The sequence below is a fragment of the Schistocerca gregaria genome, chromosome X (assembly GCF_023897955.1).
Source record: "Schistocerca gregaria isolate iqSchGreg1 chromosome X, iqSchGreg1.2, whole genome shotgun sequence".
NCBI lineage: Eukaryota > Metazoa > Arthropoda > Insecta > Orthoptera > Acrididae > Schistocerca > Schistocerca gregaria.
Genome location: NC_064931.1, coordinates 15,342,025 through 15,355,514, shown reverse-complemented (window position 1 = coordinate 15,355,514; position 13,490 = coordinate 15,342,025).

Sequence of the window (13,490 nt, the reverse complement as noted above, 5' to 3'; positions counted from 1 at the left end):
AAAAATGGCAGACTGGGTGAGCAATTGGGACGAGTATCTGTGACTCTCTTAAGGTAGCCAATGCCTCGTTACTAGGGTTTCGATTAAGATATCTCGAATAACCACTGGGAGGAGAAAGGATCACTCTTTTATGATACACAACTAGTGACATATCGCTTCTGGCAGACTGGCCACAGTAAGAAAAAATGGCAGACTGGGTGAGCAATTGGGACGAGTAACTATGACTCTCTTAAGGTAGCCAATGCCTCGTTACTAGGGTTTCGATGAAGATATCTCGAATAACCCCTGGGAGGATTAACGATGACTCTTTAATGATACACAACTAGTGACATATCGCTTCTGGCAGACTTGCCACAGTAAGAAAAAATGGCAGACTGGGTGAGCAATTGGGACGAGTAACTATGACTCTCTTAAGGTAGCCAATGCCTCGTTACTAGTGTTTCGATTAAGATATCTCGAATAACCCCTGGGAGGAGAAACGATCACTCATTTATGATACACAACTAGTGACATATCGCTTCTGGCAGACTGGCCGCAGTAAGAAAAAATGGCAGACTGGGTGAGCAATTGGGACGAGTAACTATGACTCTCTTAAGGTAGCCAATGCCTCGTTAGTAGGGTTTCGATTAAGATATCTCGAATAACCCCTGGGAGGGGAAAGGATCACTCTTTTATGATACACAACTAGTGACATATCGCTTCTGGCAGACTGGCCGCAGTAAGAAAAAATGGCAGACTGGGTGAGCAATTGGGACGAGTAACTATGACTCTCTTAAGGTAGCCAATGCCTCGTTACTAGGGTTTCGATTAAGATATCTCGAATAACCCCTGGGAGGAGTACCGATGACTCTTTTATGATACACAACTAGTGACATATCGCTTCTGGCAGACTGGCCGCAGTAAGAAAAAATGGCAGAATGGGTGAGCAATTGGGACGAGTAACTATGACTCTCTTAAGGTAGCCACTGCCTCGTTACTAGGGTTTCGATTAAGATATCTCGAATAACCCCTGGGAGGTGTAACTATCACTCTTTTATGATACACAACTAGTGACATATAGCATCTGGCAGACTGGCCGCAGTAAGAAAAAATGGCAGACTGGGTGAGCAATTGGGACGAGTAGCTATGACTCTCTTAAGGTAGCCAATGCCTCGTTACTAGGGTTTCGATTAAGATATCTCGAATAACCCCTGGGAGGAGAAAGGATCACTCTTTTATGATACACAACTAGTGACATATCGCTTCTGGCAGACTGGCTGCAGTAAGAAAAAATGTTGGACTGTGTGAGCAATTGGGACGAGTAACTATGACTCTCTTAAGGTAGCCAATGCCTCGTTACTAGGGTTTCGATTAAGATATCTCGAATAACCCCTGGGAGGATAAACGATGACACTTTAATGATACACAACTAGTGACATATCGCTTCAGGCAGACTTGCCACAGTAAGAAAAAATGGCAGACTGGGTGAGCAATTGGGACGAGTAACTATGACTCTCTTAAGGTAGCCAATGCCTCGTTACTATGGTTTCGATTAAGATATCTCGAATAACCCCTGGGATGAGTAACGATCGCTCTATTATGATACACAACTAGTGACATATCGCTTCTGGCAGACTGGCCGCAGTAAGAAAAAATGGCAGACTGGTTGAGCAATTGGGACGAGTAACTATGACTCTCTTAAGGTAGCCAATGCCTCGTTACTAGGGTTTCGATTAAGATATCTCAAATAACCCCAGGGAGGAGAAACGATCACTCATTTATTATACACAACTAGTGACATATCGCTTCTGGCAGACTGGCCGCTGTAAGATAAAATGGCAGACTGGTTGAGCAATTGGGACGAGTAACTATGACTCTCTTAATGTAGCCAATGCCTCGTTACTAGGATTTCGATTAAGATATCTCGAATAACCCCTGGGAGGGGTAACGGTCACTTTTTTATGATACACAACTTGTGACATATCGCTTCTGGCAGACTGGCCTCAGTGAGAAAAAATGGCAGACTGGGTGAGCAATCGGGACGAGTTACTATGACTCTCTTAAGGTAGCCAATGCCTCGTTACTAGGGTTTCGATTAAGATATCTCGAATAACCCCTGGGAGGAGAAAGGATCACTCTTTTATGATACACAACTAGTGACATATATCTTCTGGCAGACTGGCTGCAGTAAGAAAAAATGTTGGACTGTGTGAGCAATTGGGACGAGTAACTATGACTCTCTTAAGGTAGCCAATGCCTCGTTACTAGGGTTTCGATTAAGATATCTCGAATAACCCCTGGGAGGATTAACGATGACTCTTTAATGATACACAACTAGTGACATATCGCTTCTGGCAGACTTGCCCCAGTAAGAAGAAATGGCAGACTGGGTGAGCAATTGGGACGAGTAACTATGACTCTCTTAAGGTAGCCAATGCCTCGTTACTAGTGTTTCGATTAAGATATCTCGAATAAGCCCTGGGAGGAGAAACGATCACTCATTTATGATACACAACTAGTGACATATCGCTTCTGGCAGACTGGCCGCAGTAAGAAAAAATGGCAGACTGGGTGAGCAATTGGGACGAGTAACTATGACTCTCTTAAGGTAGCCAATGCCTCGTTACTAGGGTTTCGATTAAGATATCTCGAATAACCCCTGGGAGGAGTACCGATGACTCTTTTATGATACACAACTAGTGACATATCGCTTCTGGCAGACTGGCCGCAGTAAGAAAAAATGGCAGAATGGGTGAGCAATTGGGACGAGTAACTATGACTCTCTTAAGGTAGCCACTGCCTCGTTACTAGGGTTTCGATTAAGATATCTCGAATAACCCCTGGGAGGTGTAACTATCACTCTTTTATGATACACAACTAGTGACATATAGCATCTGGCAGACTGGCCGCAGTAAGAAAAAATGGCAGACTGGGTGAGCAATTGGGACGAGTAGCTATGACTCTCTTAAGGTAGCCAATGCCTCGTTACTAGGGTTTCGATTAAGATATCTCGAATAACCCCTGGGAGGAGAAAGGATCACTCTTTTATGATACACAACTAGTGACATATCGCTTCTGGCAGACTGGCTGCAGTAAGAAAAAATGTTGGACTGTGTGAGCAATTGGGACGAGTAACTATGACTCTCTTAAGGTAGCCAATGCCTCGTTACTAGGGTTTCGATTAAGATATCTCGAATAACCCCTGGGAGGATAAACGATGACACTTTAATGATACACAACTAGTGACATATCGCTTCAGGCAGACTTGCCACAGTAAGAAAAAATGGCAGACTGGGTGAGCAATTGGGACGAGTAACTATGACTCTCTTAAGGTAGCCAATGCCTCGTTACTATGGTTTCGATTAAGATATCTCGAATAACCCCTGGGATGAGTAACGATCGCTCTATTATGATACACAACTAGTGACATATCGCTTCTGGCAGACTGGCCGCAGTAAGAAAAAATGGCAGACTGGTTGAGCAATTGGGACGAGTAACTATGACTCTCGTAAGGTAGCCAATGCCTCGTTACTAGGGTTTCGATTAAGATATCTCAAATAACCCCAGGGAGGAGAAACGATCACTCATTTATTATACACAACTAGTGACATATCGCTTCTGGCAGACTGGCCGCTGTAAGATAAAATGGCAGACTGGTTGAGCAATTGGGACGAGTAACTATGACTCTCTTAATGTAGCCAATGCCTCGTTACTAGGATTTCGATTAAGATATCTCGAATAACCCCTGGGAGGGGTAACGGTCACTTTTTTATGATACACAACTTGTGACATATCGCTTCTGGCAGACTGGCCTCAGTGAGAAAAAATGGCAGACTGGGTGAGCAATCGGGACGAGTTACTATGACTCTCTTAAGGTAGCCAATGCCTCGTTACTAGGGTTTCGATTAAGATATCTCGAATAACCCCTGGGAGGAGAAAGGATCACTCTTTTATGATACACAACTAGTGACATATATCTTCTGGCAGACTGGCTGCAGTAAGAAAAAATGTTGGACTGTGTGAGCAATTGGGACGAGTAACTATGACTCTCTTAAGGTAGCCAATGCCTCGTTACTAGGGTTTCGATTAAGATATCTCGAATAACCCCTGGGAGGATTAACGATGACTCTTTAATGATACACAACTAGTGACATATCGCTTCTGGCAGACTTGCCCCAGTAAGAAGAAATGGCAGACTGGGTGAGCAATTGGGACGAGTAACTATGACTCTCTTAAGGTAGCCAATGCCTCGTTACTAGTGTTTCGATTAAGATATCTCGAATAAGCCCTGGGAGGAGAAACGATCACTCATTTATGATACACAACTAGTGACATATCGCTTCTGGCAGACTGGCCGCAGTAAGAAAAAATGGCAGACTGGGTGAGCAATTGGGACGAGTAACTATGACTCTCTTAAGGTAGCCAATGCCTCGTTACTAGGGTTTCGATTAAGATATCTCGAATAACCCCTGGGAGGAGAAAGGATCACTCTTTTATGATACACAACTAGTGACATATCGCTTCTGGCAGACTGGCCGCAGTAAGAAAAAAAGGCAGACTGGGTGAGCAATTGGGACGAGTAACTATGACTCTCTTAAGGTAGCCAAAGCCTCGTTACTAGTGTTTCGATTAAGATATCTCGAATAAGCCCTGGGAGGAGAAACGATCACTCATTTATGATACACAACTAGTGACATATCGCTTCTGGCAGACTGGCCGCAGTAAGAAAAAATGGCAGACTGGGTGAGCAATTGGGACGAGTATCTGTGACTCTCTTAAGGTAGCCAATGCCTCGTTACTAGGGTTTCGATTAAGATATCTCGAATAACCACTGGGAGGAGAAAGGATCACTCTTTTATGATACACAACTAGTGACATATCGCTTCTGGCAGACTGGCCACAGTAAGAAAAAATGGCAGACTGGGTGAGCAATTGGGACGAGTAACTATGACTCTCTTAAGGTAGCCAATGCCTCGTTACTAGGGTTTCGATGAAGATATCTCGAATAACCCCTGGGAGGATTAACGATGACTCTTTAATGATACACAACTAGTGACATATCGCTTCTGGCAGACTTGCCACAGTAAGAAAAAATGGCAGACTGGGTGAGCAATTGGGACGAGTAACTATGACTCTCTTAAGGTAGCCAATGCCTCGTTACTAGTGTTTCGATTAAGATATCTCGAATAACCCCTGGGAGGAGAAACGATCACTCATTTATGATACACAACTAGTGACATATCGCTTCTGGCAGACTGGCCGCAGTAAGAAAAAATGGCAGACTGGGTGAGCAATTGGGACGAGTAACTATGACTCTCTTAAGGTAGCCAATGCCTCGTTAGTAGGGTTTCGATTAAGATATCTCGAATAACCCCTGGGAGGGGAAAGGATCACTCTTTTATGATACACAACTAGTGACATATCGCTTCTGGCAGACTGGCCGCAGTAAGAAAAAATGGCAGACTGGGTGAGCAATTGGGACGAGTAACTATGACTCTCTTAAGGTAGCCAATGCCTCGTTACTAGGGTTTCGATTAAGATATCTCGAATAACCCCTGGGAGGAGTACCGATGACTCTTTTATGATACACAACTAGTGACATATCGCTTCTGGCAGACTGGCCGCAGTAAGAAAAAATGGCAGAATGGGTGAGCAATTGGGACGAGTAACTATGACTCTCTTAAGGTAGCCACTGCCTCGTTACTAGGGTTTCGATTAAGATATCTCGAATAACCCCTGGGAGGTGTAACTATCACTCTTTTATGATACACAACTAGTGACATATAGCATCTGGCAGACTGGCCGCAGTAAGAAAAAATGGCAGACTGGGTGAGCAATTGGGACGAGTAGCTATGACTCTCTTAAGGTAGCCAATGCCTCGTTACTAGGGTTTCGATTAAGATATCTCGAATAACCCCTGGGAGGAGAAAGGATCACTCTTTTATGATACACAACTAGTGACATATCGCTTCTGGCAGACTGGCTGCAGTAAGAAAAAATGTTGGACTGTGTGAGCAATTGGGACGAGTAACTATGACTCTCTTAAGGTAGCCAATGCCTCGTTACTAGGGTTTCGATTAAGATATCTCGAATAACCCCTGGGAGGATAAACGATGACACTTTAATGATACACAACTAGTGACATATCGCTTCAGGCAGACTTGCCACAGTAAGAAAAAATGGCAGACTGGGTGAGCAATTGGGACGAGTAACTATGACTCTCTTAAGGTAGCCAATGCCTCGTTACTATGGTTTCGATTAAGATATCTCGAATAACCCCTGGGATGAGTAACGATCGCTCTATTATGATACACAACTAGTGACATATCGCTTCTGGCAGACTGGCCGCAGTAAGAAAAAATGGCAGACTGGTTGAGCAATTGGGACGAGTAACTATGACTCTCTTAAGGTAGCCAATGCCTCGTTACTAGGGTTTCGATTAAGATATCTCAAATAACCCCAGGGAGGAGAAACGATCACTCATTTATTATACACAACTAGTGACATATCGCTTCTGGCAGACTGGCCGCTGTAAGATAAAATGGCAGACTGGTTGAGCAATTGGGACGAGTAACTATGACTCTCTTAATGTAGCCAATGCCTCGTTACTAGGATTTCGATTAAGATATCTCGAATAACCCCTGGGAGGGGTAACGGTCACTTTTTTATGATACACAACTTGTGACATATCGCTTCTGGCAGACTGGCCTCAGTGAGAAAAAATGGCAGACTGGGTGAGCAATCGGGACGAGTTACTATGACTCTCTTAAGGTAGCCAATGCCTCGTTACTAGGGTTTCGATTAAGATATCTCGAATAACCCCTGGGAGGAGAAAGGATCACTCTTTTATGATACACAACTAGTGACATATATCTTCTGGCAGACTGGCTGCAGTAAGAAAAAATGTTGGACTGTGTGAGCAATTGGGACGAGTAACTATGACTCTCTTAAGGTAGCCAATGCCTCGTTACTAGGGTTTCGATTAAGATATCTCGAATAACCCCTGGGAGGATTAACGATGACTCTTTAATGATACACAACTAGTGACATATCGCTTCTGGCAGACTTGCCCCAGTAAGAAGAAATGGCAGACTGGGTGAGCAATTGGGACGAGTAACTATGACTCTCTTAAGGTAGCCAATGCCTCGTTACTAGTGTTTCGATTAAGATATCTCGAATAAGCCCTGGGAGGAGAAACGATCACTCATTTATGATACACAACTAGTGACATATCGCTTCTGGCAGACTGGCCGCAGTAAGAAAAAATGGCAGACTGGGTGAGCAATTGGGACGAGTAACTATGACTCTCTTAAGGTAGCCAATGCCTCGTTACTAGGGTTTCGATTAAGATATCTCGAATAACCCCTGGGAGGAGAAAGGATCACTCTTTTATGATACACAACTAGTGACATATCGCTTCTGGCAGACTGGCCACAGTAAGAAAAAATGTTGGACTGTGTGAGCAATTGGGACGAGTAACTATGACTCTCTTAAGGTAGCCAATGCCTCGTTACTAGGGTTTCGATTAAGATATCTCGAATAACCCCTGGGAGGATTAACGATGACTCATTATTGATACACAACTAGTGACATATCGCTTCTGGCAGACTTGCCACAGTAAGAAAAAATGGCAGACTGGGTGACCAATTGGGACGAGTAACTATGACTCTCTTAAGGTAGCCAATGCCTCGTTACTAGGGTTTCGATTAAGATATCTCGAATAACCCCTGGGAGGAGTAACGACCACTCTATTATGATACACAACTAGTGACATATCGCTTCTGGCAGACTGGCCGCTGTAAGAAAAAATGGCAGACTCGGTGAGCCATTGGGACGAGTAACTATGACTCTCTTAATGTAGCCAATGCCTCGTTACTAGGGTTTCGATTAAGATATCTCGAATAACCCCTGGGAGGAGTAACGATCACTCTTTTATGATACACAACTTGTGACATATCGCTTCTGGCAGACTGGCCGCAGTAAGAAAAAAAGGCAGACTGGGTGAGCAATTGGGACGAGTAACTATGACTCTCTTAAGGTAGCCAACGCTTCGTTACTAGGGTTTCGATTAAGATATCTCGAATAACCCCTGGGAGGAGAAAGGATCAGACTTTTATGATACACAACTAGTGACATATCGCTTCTGGCAGACTGGCCGCAGTAAGAAAAAATGGCAGACTGGGTGAGCAATTGGGACGAGTAACTATGACTCTCTTAAGGTAGCCAATGCCTCGTTACTAGGGTTTCTATTAAGATATCTCGAATAACCCCTGGGAGGATTAACGATGACACTTTAATGATACACAACTAGTGACATATCGCTTCTGGCAGACTTGCCACAGTAAGAAAAAATGGCAGACTGGGTGAGCAATTGGGACGAGTAACTATGACTCTCTTAAGGTAGCCAATGCCTCGTTACTAGGGTTTCGATTAAGATATCTCGAATAACCCCTGGGATGAGTAACGATCACTCTATTATGATACACAACTAGTGACATATCGCTTCTGGCAGACTGGCCGCAGTAAGAAAAAATGGCAGACTGGTTGAGTAATTGGGACGAGTAACTATGACTCTCTTAAGGTAGCCAATGCCTCGTTACTAGGGTTTCGATTAAGATATCTCAAATAACCCCAGGGAGGAGAAACGATCACTCATTTATTATACACAACTAGTGACATATCGCTTCTGGCAGACTGGCCGCTGTAAGAAAAAATGGCAGACTGGTTGAGCAATTGGGACGAGTAACTATGACTCTCTTAATGTAGCCAATGCCTCGTTACTAGGATTTCGATTAAGATATCTCGAATAACCCCTGGGAGGAGTAGCGATCACTCTTTTATGATACACAACTAGTGACATATCGCTTCTGGCAGACTGGCTGCAGTAAGAAAAAATGTTGGACTGTGTGAGCAATTGGGACGAGTAACTATGACTCTCTTAAGGTAGCCAATGCCTCGTTACTAGGGTTTCGATTAAGATATCTCGAATAACCCCTGGGAGGATTAACGATGACTTTTTAATGATACACAACTAGTGAGATATCGCTTCTGGCAGACTTGCCACAGTAAGAAAAAATGGCAGACTGGGTGAGCAATTGGGACGAGTAACTATGACTCTCTTAAGGTAGCCAATGCCACGTTACTAGTGTTTAGATTAAGATATCTCGAATAAGCCCTGGGAGGAGAAACGATCACTCATTTATGATACACAACTAGTGACATATCGCTTCTGGCAGACTGGCCGCAGTAAGAAAAAATGGCAGACTGGGTGAGCAATTGGGACGAGTAACTATGACTCTCTTAAGGTAGCCAATGCCTCGTTACTAGGGTTTCGATTAAGATATCTCGAATAACCCCTGGGAGGAGAAAGGATCACTCTTTTATGATACACAACTATTGACATATCGCTTCTGGCAGACTGGCCACAGTAAGAAAAAATGTTATACTGTGTGAGCAATTGGGACGAGTAACTATGACTCTCTTAAGGTAGCCAATGCCTCGTTACTAGGGTTTCGATTAAGATATCTCGAATAACCCCTGGGAGGAGTAACGATCACTCTTTTATGATACACAACTTGTGACATATCGCTTCTGGCAGACTGGCCGCAGTGAGAAAAAATGGCAGACTGGGTGAGCAATTGGGACGAGTTACTATGACTCTCTTAAGGTAGCCAATGCCTCGTTACTAGGGTTTCGATTAAGATATCTCGAATAACCCCTGGGAGGAGAAAGGATCACTCTTTTATGATACACAACTTGTGACATATCGCTTCTGGCAGACTGGCCGCAGTAAGAAAAAAAGGCAGACTGGGTGAGCAATTGGGACGAGTAACTATGACTCTCTTAAGGTAGCCAATGCCTCGTTACTAGGGTTTCGATTAAGATATCTCGAATAACCCCTGGGAGGAAAAAGGATCACACTTTTATTATACACAACTAGTGACATATCGCTTCTGGCAGACTGGCCGCAGTAAGAAATAATGGCAGACTGGGTGAGCAATTGGGACGAGTAACTATGACTCTCTTAAGGTAGCCAATGCCTCGTTACTAGGGTTTCGATTAAGATATCTCGAATAACCCCTGGGAGGTGTAACGATCACTCTTTTATGATACACAACTAGTGACATATAGCTTCTGGTAGACTGGCCGCAGTAAGAAAAAATGGCCGACTGGGTGAGCAATTGGGACGAGTAGCTATGACACTCTTAAGGTAGCCAATGCCTCGTTACTAGGGTTTCGATTAAGATATCTCGAATAAACCCTGGGAGGAGAAAGGATCACTCTTTTATGATACACAACTAGTGACATATCGCTTCTGGCAGACTAGCTGCAGTAAGAAAAAATGTTGGACTGTGTGAGCAATTGGGACGAGTAACTATGACTCTCTTAAGGTAGCCAATGCCTCGTTACTAGGGTTTCGATTAAGATATCTCGAATAACCCCTGGGAGGATTAACGATGACACTTTAATGATACACAACTAGTGACATATCGCTTCTGGCAGACTTGCCACGGTAAGAAAAAATGGCAGACTGGGTGAGCAATTGGGACGAGTAACTATGACTCTCTTAAGGTAGCCAATGCCTCGTTACTAGGGTTTCGATTAAGATATCTCGAATAACCCCTGGGATGAGTAACGATCACTCTATTATGATACACAACTAGTGACATATCGCTTCTGGCAGACTGGCCGCAGTAAGAAAAAATGGCAGACTGGTTGAGCAATTGGGACGAGTAACTCTGACTCTCTTAAGGTAGCCAATGCCTCGTTACTAGGGTTTCGATTAAGATATCTCAAATAACCCCAGGGAGGAGAAACGATCACTCATTTATTATACACAACTAGTGACATATCGCTTCTGGCAGACTGGCCGCTGTAAGAAAAAATGGCAGACTGGTTGAGCAATTGGGACGAGTAACTATGACTCTCTTAATGTAGCCAATGCCTCGTTACTAGGATTTCGATTAAGATATCTCGAATAACCCCTGGGAGGAGTAACGATCACTCTTTTATGATACACAACTAGTGACATATCGCTTCTGGCAGACTGGCTGCAGTAAGAAAAAATGTTGGACTGTGTGAGCAATTGGGACGAGTAACTATGACTCTCTTAAGGTAGCCAATGCCTCGTTACTAGGGTTTCGATTAAGATATCTCGAATAACCCCTGGGAGGATTAACGATGACTTTTTAATGATACACAACTAGTGACATATCGCTTCTGGCAGACTTGCCACAGTAAGAAAAAATGGCAGACTGGGTGAGCAATTGGGACGAGTAACTATGACTCTCTTAAGGTAGCCAATGCCACGTTACTAGTGTTTCGATTAAGATATCTCGAATAAGCCCTGGGAGGAGAAACGATCACTCATTTATGATACACAACTAGTGACATATCGCTTCTGGCAGACTGGCCGCAGTAAGAAAAAATGGCAGACTGGGTGAGCAATTGGGACGAGTAACTATGACTCTCTTAAGGTAGCCAATGCCTCGTTACTAGGGTTTCGATTAAGATATCTCGAATAACCCCTGGGAGGAGAAAGGATCACTCTTTTATGATACACAACTATTGACATATCGCTTCTGGCAGACTGGCCACAGTAAGAAAAAATGTTATACTGTGTGAGCAATTGGGACGAGTAACTATGACTCTCTTAAGGTAGCCAATGCCTCGTTACTAGGGTTTCGATTAAGATATCTCGAATAACCCCTGGGAGGAGTAACGATCACTCTTTTATGATACACAACTAGTGACATATCGCTTCTGGCAGACTGGCCGCAGTGAGAAAAAATGGCCGACTGGGTGAGCAATTGGGACGAGTAACTATGACTCTCTTAAGGTAGCCAATGCCTCGTTACTAGGGTTTCGATTAAGATATCTCGAATAACCCCTGGGAGGTGTAACGATCATTTTTTTATGATACACAACTAGTGACATATAGCTTCTGGCAGACTGGCCGAAGTAAGAAAAAATGGCAGACTGGGTGAGCAATTGGGACGAGTAGCTATGACACTCTTAAGGTAGCCAATGCCTCGTTACTAGGGTTTCGATTAAGATATCTCGAATAACCCCTGGGAGGAGAAAGGATCACTCTTTTATGATACACAACTAGTGACATATCGCTTCTGGCAGACTGGCCGCAGTAAGAAAAAATGGCAGAATGGGTGAGCAATTGGGACGAGTAACTATGACTCTCTTAAGGTAGCCACTGCCTCGTTACTAGGGTTTCGATTAAGATATCTCGAATAACCCCTGGGAGGTGTAACTATCACTCTTTTATGATACACAACTAGTGACATATAGCATCTGGCAGACTGGCCGCAGTAAGAAAAAATGGCAGACTGGGTGAGCAATTGGGACGAGTAACTATGACTCTCTTAAGGTAGCCAATGCCTCGTTACTAGGGTTTCGATTAAGATATCTCGAATAACCCCTGGGAGGAGAAAGGATCACTCTTTTATGATACACAACTAGTGACATATCGCTTCTGGCAGACTGGCTGCAGTAAGAAAAAATGTTGGACTGTGTGAGCAATTGGGACGAGTAACTATGACTCTCTTAAGGTAGCCAATGCCTCGTTACTAGGGTTTCGATTAAGATATCTCGAATAACCCCTGGGAGGAGTACCGATGCCTCTTTTATGATACACAACTAGTGACATATCGCTTCTGGCAGACTGGCCGCAGTAAGAAAAAATGGCAGAATGGGTGAGAAATTGGGACGAGTAACTATGACTCTCTTAAGGTAGCCACTGCCTCGTTACTAGGGTTTCGATTAAGATATCTCGAATAACCCCTGGGAGGTGTAACTATCACTCTTTTATGATACACAACTAGTGACATATAGCATCTGGCAGACTGGCCGCAGTAAGAAAAAATGGCAGACTGGGTGAGCAATTGGGACGAGTAGCTATGACTCTCTTAAGGTAGCCAATGCCTCGTTACTAGGGTTTCGATTAAGATATCTCGAATAACCCCTGGGAGGAGAAAGGATCACTCTTTTATGATACACAACTAGTGACATATCGCTTCTGGCAGACTGGCTGCAGTAAGAAAAAATGTTGGACTGTGTGAGCAATTGGGACGAGTAACTATGACTCTCTTAAGGTAGCCAATGCCTCGTTACTAGGGTTTCGATTAAGATATCTCGAATAACCCCTGGGAGGATAAACGATGACACTTTAATGATACACAACTAGTGACATATCGCTTCAGGCAGACTTGCCACAGTAAGAAAAAATGGCAGACTGGGTGAGCAATTGGGACGAGTAACTATGACTCTCTTAAGGTAGCCAATGCCTCGTTACTATGGTTTCGATTAAGATATCTCGAATAACCCCTGGGATGAGTAACGATCGCTCTATTATGATACACAACTAGTGACATATCGCTTCTGGCAGACTGGCCGCAGTAAGAAAAAATGGCAGACTGGTTGAGCAATTGGGACGAGTAACTATGACTCTCTTAAGGTAGCCAATGCCTCGTTACTAGGGTTTCGATTAAGATATCTCA